Source organism: Melanerpes formicivorus, unplaced genomic scaffold (assembly GCF_026170545.1).
Source record: "Melanerpes formicivorus ecotype bairdi unplaced genomic scaffold, bMelFor1.0.p_v2 SCAF_35, whole genome shotgun sequence".
Taxonomy (NCBI): domain Eukaryota; kingdom Metazoa; phylum Chordata; class Aves; order Piciformes; family Picidae; genus Melanerpes; species Melanerpes formicivorus.
This window is the reverse complement of record NW_027142387.1, coordinates 3,549,232-3,556,240: the sequence shown is the minus strand read 5'-3', so window position 1 is coordinate 3,556,240 and position 7,009 is coordinate 3,549,232. Positions and strand designations below refer to the sequence as shown.

General features: G+C 44.0%; 1 protein-coding gene across 12 annotated transcripts in view; it reads left to right on the top strand.

Annotated features, from left to right (window-relative positions):
• The first annotated feature begins 798 nt into the window (after positions 1 to 798).
• LRRFIP2 (LRR binding FLII interacting protein 2) overlaps positions 799 to 7,009 on the top strand; it is a 58,861-nt gene continuing 52,650 nt past the window's right edge. For 2 of the 12 annotated variants that reach the window (XM_068156877.1, XM_068156879.1), the window contains exon 1: positions 813 to 1,375. The gene's annotated coding sequence lies outside the window, so the exon portion shown is untranslated. Of the gene's footprint in view, positions 1,376 to 1,454; positions 1,547 to 7,009 lie in introns of those variants that run through there. The other 10 variants (XM_068156870.1, XM_068156872.1, XM_068156873.1 and 7 more) reach the window with 10 other exon arrangements.

Here is a 7,009-nt window from a genome sequence, read left to right as displayed (position 1 = left end):
TTTTCTAGATTACCATTAGGGACTCCGAAACTTGCTTATGTTTAGATTTTGACAGCACGGGAAGTCAGGTCACATTTTGGCTAGTGTAAGATAAGGTGCAAATGCTTGCACAGGATTTTTCCCATAAAGCTAGCTTCGCATCCATCCCGGTAAATCTTCGGCGGCAGTTGTGTTGCGTGCCAGGTACGAACGGGGGAACCGAACACGGCTCCGGCGGGCGGCGAAAGAAGCGCGGCGGCTTCTGCGGCCAGGCCACGGCTGAGGCCAGCAAGTCGTGCTGCAGTGCCGAGGACGCGGCTGCGGCCTTCCGGGGCTCCCGCTGGTCCGTTCCCTGGGGAACCCCGCTCGATAAACACAAACCGCTGCTAAAACCGAGAAGCAAACACAAAAGAGAAGGTGCGGTCCTACCTCTCCCCGCAAGAGCACTGAGTCAGCCGGCCCCACCGGCGATAAGAGAAGGCCAAAGCGGAGAGCTGGGCGTCACAGCCCGCCTCACCACAGGGCACGACCCCTCTCCTCGCTGCTTAAGTGAAAAAAAAACAAAAACAACGGGGGAATGAAAGACACTTCTCCGCCGAAGACGCGTTTAATGCCAGGGGCTGACTGCAGCCTCACCATCCCTAGGCTGGAAGGGCACCTCAGGTCACAAACATTCACCCCGGAGCGCTCGCCGCCCGGAACCCCACCACGCTCCCGCCACCACGCCCGCAGCCACCGGCCCTGCGCATGCGCCCGCACCGCCCTCTCGCCCCCGTTCCCCCGCAGAGACTGCGCAGTGCGGCTTAGCCGGTCTCTGTGAGGGGCGGGGGGAAGTGCTGCTGCACGCCGGGATCGGCGGCAGCGTGGGTCGTATGCTGTTCCTGCAGCGGCTACCGGTCGCTTTCCTTTCTTCCCCTCAGCACTGGCCTCTTCTTCCTTCCGCGGGAGCCTACGGGCGGTTTGAAACTGACCGCTGTTTCCTTACCCGGGCTCTCGGTGTGGCTGCAAGCGCCCAGCATTGAAGGGGAGGAGGCAGGAGCGCGGGGCGGGGAAGAGGAGGACGGCCTGGACCAGTGCCGCTCGTCTTTGCCTAAAGCTTCGGTTCCTGCGGCCCTTCACGGGGAAGGAACGGGAGGAGGTGGGAGAAAAGAGTGAAGTGAGGTAGTTACCCTGCTGCGGCCCGTGGACGGTCCGTGCCCACCTGGCACCCGTGCCTTCCCTGGGGCTGCTTTTCCCTCTGTTCTTGGACTCTGAGTGGGGAGTGAGGAGAGGAAGCAGCCTGAGGAGATTCCGGGACCCACGAGTCCCCCACACCTGTGAAAGGGAGAAAGGGGAAAGTGAAGCAATCCCTGCTCCCTATTAAGGCGTTCCGGTGCTACAGCAGGCTGGCCCGCAGGTAAGGTTCCTTGGGGCCTGGGCAAGAAGAGGGTGAGGACCGGGGAGGCTGGGGGGAGGGTGTCATATACGTACAAACCCGGACGGGGCGGGGAAGCAGGGTGGAAACCCGGTTCTTCGGGTTTGGAGAAGCTGGGAGAGCACGGCGGCTCAGCCGGGACTCCCTCGTCAGGTAGGCGAACAGAAAGGGAAACGGGACCAGCGGCAGCTTGGGGCGGTGGTGTTTGGCCCCCGCTTTGTGACCGCTGTCAGAGTTGCGGCGGGCGGGCAAGGGCAGGCCGGGACCGCCCGAGCCCTTCCGGCGGCCGCGATCGCTGGCCCCCGGCTCGCAGGCCTGCGGGAGGGGCCGTTCACCCCGCGGGGCTGAGTGGAAACGGTGGGATGAGGCGGAGGTAGAGGAGAGAGAGAAAGGCAGATGACTTGAAATCACAGCCATGGGTTTTTCAGTGCCTTTCTGTCTGTCACTTCCTCGAAGCATGTTACCCACGGCTCGCCGTTCCCAGGGCAATAGGGCGTGCCCCCTCGGCAGAGTCATAGTAGGGTTCAGGGAAGCTTTCTGGTGCTTAGTTAGGGTTTTGCGTTTTATTCCAGAGCACGTTTGTTTATTTATTCTTAGTATGCCCTCCTGCTGTAATTGCAGAGAGGCTGTTGATGATAAGAGAGATGGGCACATTCATGAGTTTGGAAGGAGCCCAAAACCAGCTCTGGGCTGTGATCTGCTCTCTGTGTTCTGTGATTTCCAGTGTGACTCTTAGCGTAGTATTTCGGAAGGCAGTGTTATTTATTTTACTGATAATAAAGACGTTTTGTAGATGAAGCAGTACTACGTTGAATGTGTATGATCTGCTCAATGACTCCTGTTTTAGAGAGACAGACATTTTTTGGCTTGAAATGAGGAAGGTCTAGAATCATTTTTATCCCTTTAAAGTGTCAGTGTTAGCATCAAACATCTGTGGAGATGTGTCGAGTTCTTTGTTACAGATGTTCTGTAAGATTAAATCTATGCTTGTCTGATGAGTTCTTTAAACATTCATTGTGTCTTGAGTGTAAAGTGATGTAATTAAATATATCAGGGCCCAGAAACAGTTATCTTATTAATATATATCTGCTTCCTTGATTAATTGCTTAGTGATGATGTAAGAACAGATGAAAGGTGATCTAGCAGAACAAAACAGTTTGACATGCATGACGTGCTTTTTCCATTGTTTTGAGTTGCTTGGATTTGAAGATGTTTACCTTTAGAGTGTGAAGTCAGGCTTACCTGAATTCCTGCCTTGTGAATAGGAGACAGTTATGTGAAAGGTCAGCTGTGAGCTTGTTGCCCTCAACATCAGTACTACTTCTGAACTGGAGCCAAAGGAGCTTTTTTTTAATTCTTTTTTTTCATGACTCATTGTCTCTGAAGATGACATAGTACCTTAATGCATGTGAACGAACTTCTACTAAGTGCTGTTTAAATAGAAGTAGATGGGATATGTAGAACATGTTCAGGTCTAGACTTTCACGTAATGCACAAACCATCATGTGCATGTACCCAAACCACCTAGATGAGTATCACACAGTTGAATACCTCTGGTATATAATACTGGTAGAGGATTAGAAACCAATAATGGATATGAAACAGTGTTCTTATTTGTATTTGTAAGATCCTGATGTGAAGGTGTGTGGTGATGGTTATGGGTCAATACAGTTCAGTAGTGTTGCAAAAAATGATTAGAGATGTTTTCTGAGAAAGTAGTCAAAATTTATTCTCTTGGATACCTGGAAACTAGGTAACATGTAAGCATATGTAAGTGACAGTTTGTGTTTATGCATTATGTGTCCCTGAAAAATAGTTTCTTTAAATTGTGCTGTCTGCTTGTGAAGACAGTAAAGTTAGAGCTGTTCCAAGGGAAGAGGTGATGGGGCATTTCCCGAAGGTGGAAATAAGTGTTTATAAGCCAACTAGCCTGCTACCACAGCAGAGGGCTAGTCAGCAGGAGTGATGTCAGCTGATTGAATAAATAGCAGGTGGAGAAAGCTGTGAGAGATGCCCGGGAGACTGCCCTGCTTGCTTCAGTAGCTTTTTCTCGCTGTAATGTAACTGTAGCAGTAGCTGAAAAGGGTGTAGGAGTGTATTAAATTAGTAATGGAAAAATATCTTAAATAGTTGCAGCTTGTTACTCAACGTGGGTTGTTACCATGGGGCTCTCTGTTTGTTTCATTAAAAAAAAAAATGGAGCCTCAATATAGTAGCAGTGCTCTGATTTGGTTGTTTGTTGTGTTGTGAGGTTTTGTGTTGTGGATTTATTTTTTTTTTTTCAATGAGTAGTGAATCATTCTTTCACAAAATGATAGAAAGAATTCTCATTTTGAAAAATCTGACAGTGTAAAAACCTTGGTTGCTCCATTTTAGTCCAAACATTTATGGAAGACTCCTGTGACCCTGTTTTTTATAATGCATTCTCATCATTTTTCATACTCATTATAGTACTGTCATTTCCTCATATTTTAAAGTAACATTTGATTTCTTAGTTTGTTCCTGGATCTTCAGCATTTATGGTAGCAGTGATTCTAGAAAAGTTACACTACTATTCTGAAACTTATGTCTGCTTCACTGTGTACCCTGAGAGATCCTGGGGTAAGCAACTATCACAACAGCTGACAATATCCTGTATGTAATGTTTTGTGGAGTAGTGATATCTCCAACTGCATCTGTCAGCAAGTGACTGACACAGAACTCAAACCTTACAAAGTGCCATTGCTTGAAGCTGTCTTGGAATTACCGTAACTTGCAAAGACTGAGGAAAGTCACTGAAATAGATTATTTGGTCTGCAGGGTTGTAGGGTACAACAGTATAGTTAGTCTTGCATAGCTTTAAGTTTACCGACACTAACCAGGCATGGTTATACTCCATCAAGCAACACTAGCAGACTGGGTGATGGCTTTTTTGATTGTCTTAACTGGATACTTTATGTTTATGTATAGCTTCATAACACCAACAAACAGAGGGGTTTCACCCCCCTCTAAGGAGGTGTCATTCTATTGCTAAACAACACAATCTTACAAGAAATTATATTTCTCAGATCATAAACTGAAAATATGCTGCATTAAAGGAATTGGTTGTGCAGTTGTCAGCTTGTACTGGATTAACTGTCCACTACAAAGTAACTTTTTTGCCCCTGAGGAAGCTGTCACAAGCTTGTCCACTTGGAGCAGGAACTTTGTGCCAACGGTTTCTGAAGTGGGCCTTGATTAGGGAGAAACAGGTTTGGCTTTTAAAATGGAAACACTATTCATGAACTGGAATAACTTTGCCTCCATCCTAGTGGCAAGTACTGTAATCTTTTGGCAGACAGTAATTATATGCTTTTTCAGTCTTTGTTTTTTCCCTTTAATGTCAGGCTCTCGTATTCATATTAGCAGCTCTCAGTTAATCTTTTTCTGAAGGAAAATTCTAAGTGAGTCCTTAGAACTATTGCATTAAACCCCTGTTTATTTTCCTCTCTTGATCCTTGCACTGCTTTTTCTTTTGGTCATGGTCACCCTGGGATGATGCAGCACCTTTTCTTTCTCAGATGCTTTTGGGCCTATGGACAGACTTACTAATTCCAAAGAATGTACCCTTGTATAAGGATATTATTCTGGGGAAGACTTGTATATTAGTCTTGCATAATTTTAACTCAAGAAAAGTTGAATATTTTTATTCCATGTCCATTTATTTCTCCATCTCCTTTAGAGTTTGCTTTAGAGTTTGCTTTGACAAATCCTTGAAGATTGTGATTTCCAAGGTGATTCTTTATGGTCTTTCTTGGATATGAAAGCTCCTGCTGCTGTTCTTTGGTAATAATACCTTTGGCTCATATGTAGTTTTGTGTTGGTAGAGCTGCAGTGTCATTAGACAGTTCTTTAAAGTTGTTAGGCTGGGTTTCCACTGTTGAGAGCATATTAACTTTCAGAACTTTGCTTTAATTGTGGGTATGGCAGCTGCCTTACCTTCGCTTGTCATCAGTATTCGTTTTTTGAAGCCAAGAGCAAGTGTTCTGTTAACTTACAAAGTATACTTAGGTTCTTTAATTTCAGCTCCATTATCATTATATAGCACTCCTGCTTCTTAGATCTTTCTTTGTAGTTAAGTATTTGAAAAACCTTTTGCTTGTTTTAGTTTATTTCCCAAGAATACTTTTTTGTGTAATTAACAGTTGTAGAACTGTCAAAAATCAAAATTACTTATTACTGTTTGTGCCTTATCATCAGCCTATGGTTGACTTGCTGGAGAGAAATGAAGTTTTTTCTCCTGCTAGTTAAATTGATATGCCTTTATTTATTAATATGTTTCTAATGTTATTTGTCCAACTAACCTTTATTCAGATTATTTCTTTTAGGTTTTTTTGACTCAAGAAATTCCAGCCTTTCTCTGTTGGTGTTCCATTCTTCCACTGGCTTTATTGACTTTTTTGTACTTCTAATTCAAATCAGGGACTAAATTATTTGAATTCATGTCAACTTAAATGTGAAATTGGTCACATAGACTACCACTACATTTTCTATAACATCTTTAGGGTTTGTAAATAAAAATGCTTAGTGCTGCACCTTGTTTTTTAAGAGACAGGCAAAATCCAGGTATTTTAATACTCTAGTGTTCTGAAATTGCATTCAGATGATATTTTATAATGAACAACTTCCCTGTAGCACGTACCTGTTTTATCGTGTCACAGATCTCAGTTTTCAGCAGTAGAAGCAGCCCAGCACCATTCCAGTATTCTGTAGAACCTTCTTTATGGTTTGCTCAATTCAGATATTTAAATACTGATATATATAGTATACAAAAGCAGTTACTTTGCAAATGGACAACTGAAACTGCAAGAGACTGCCTGGATATTATGTACAAAAGGTGTAACTTCTTAGGAGTAAAATAATTTGCTGCTTTGAAGACATGAACTACTGTATTTGTGGCTTTGGACTTGAAATGCAGAGGCTGCTAGCTTATATTCCAGTATTAGTTAGAAGCTGAGTCTGGTTCTAACAGCCTGTGGTTCTAGAGCAGGGCTGCTCTTCTCTGGTGCTTGATCAAGTATAAAGAGATTGTTTTACACAGGTGAGTTTTAATTATCCTGTGCTCTTACTTGCAAGAGAAAAGGAGAGTTTCTGTCAGTTTATTTATAGCCTGTTCACACTGTAGTATCTGAATGCCTTGTATGTGTGCGAAGCCAAATATGCTGGCATGGACCCACACATCAGAGCAGATGGTGCCGTTGAAGGTGGTGAGTGTTAAGGTCTTAAACTGTAGCTTCTGCTTTATGTCATACTTTTCTCTAGGAAATGAAAAAGAAATAAAGAGAATTTTTAGTCAGAAGGTAGTAATAAGAAAAGACAGCAAAGACTTGGGGAAGAGCTAAAATTTATATATGCCTGAAGTGAAAACAAAGATGAGGAAACTTGAGGGATTTCCTCCCAGTTGTTCTGGTTTGTTTGGGGTCTTCAGAAACTTCACGTTTTTGGAATGAAGAAGGTCATTTCATCAGCCATGCAATATAACATGTAACCCAGTGTACAGTAAGAAATAAACATGTAAGATAAGTGACTCAGAAGTTCTGAATTTTAAATGCAGCAGATTATAATGTACTGCCTTTTTATTATCTTCTATAGTTTAGG